General features: G+C 43.5%; 1 non-coding gene across 1 annotated transcript; it reads left to right on the forward strand.

Moving 5' to 3' along the window:
* The first annotated feature begins 336 nt into the window (after positions 1–336).
* Positions 337–439, forward strand: LOC122894871. The gene has a single exon (XR_006381877.1). It is a non-coding gene; the product is annotated as a U6 spliceosomal RNA (small nuclear RNA).
* Positions 440–676: the final 237 nt, after the last annotated feature.

Genomic DNA, 676 nt, shown 5'->3' on the forward strand with positions numbered 1-676 from the left:
CAAGATGAATTCTGGTATTGTTTGTTACTGCACCATAACCTAGTCTGTCCTGATTGATGCAGTTATGAATTTGCTTTTATTTATTTATTTATTTTTTAAAGATTTCATTTATTTATTTGACAGAGAAAGACAGCCAGAGAGGGAACACAAGCAGGGGGAGTGGGAGAGGGAGAGGGAGAAGCAGGCTTCCTGCCAAGCAGAAAGCCGAATGCGAATGCGGGGCTCCATCCCAGGACCCTGGAATCATGACTTGAGCAGAAGGCAGTTGCCTAACAGACTGAGCCATCTAGGTGCCCCTGCACTTGTTTTAGGTACAAGAAATTAGGGGAACAGTTCTTGCTTCAGCAGCATGTATACGAAAATTGGAATGATACAGAGAAGATTAGCATGGTCCCTGCTCAAGTATGATACACAAATTCATGAAGCGTTCCATATTTTTCTGCCTCTCTGTATACTTGTGATCTCTGTCGGTCAAATAAATTAAAAAAAATATTAGGGGAACAACAGTTCTCAACCCTGACTGCATAGGTGGTGCCCTGATCACAAACAGTGCCAGGAATGATAGTGGACAGTGAATACTTTTAAGAGATGTATGAGAGGCAGAATGAGCAGCATTGGAGGTGGGGGATAAGGATAGAGAAGGGTTAATGGGATAGCCTAGCCTGGGTGGGTGGAG

This window comes from Neovison vison, chromosome 13 (assembly GCF_020171115.1).
Source record: "Neovison vison isolate M4711 chromosome 13, ASM_NN_V1, whole genome shotgun sequence".
Taxonomy (NCBI): domain Eukaryota; kingdom Metazoa; phylum Chordata; class Mammalia; order Carnivora; family Mustelidae; genus Neogale; species Neogale vison.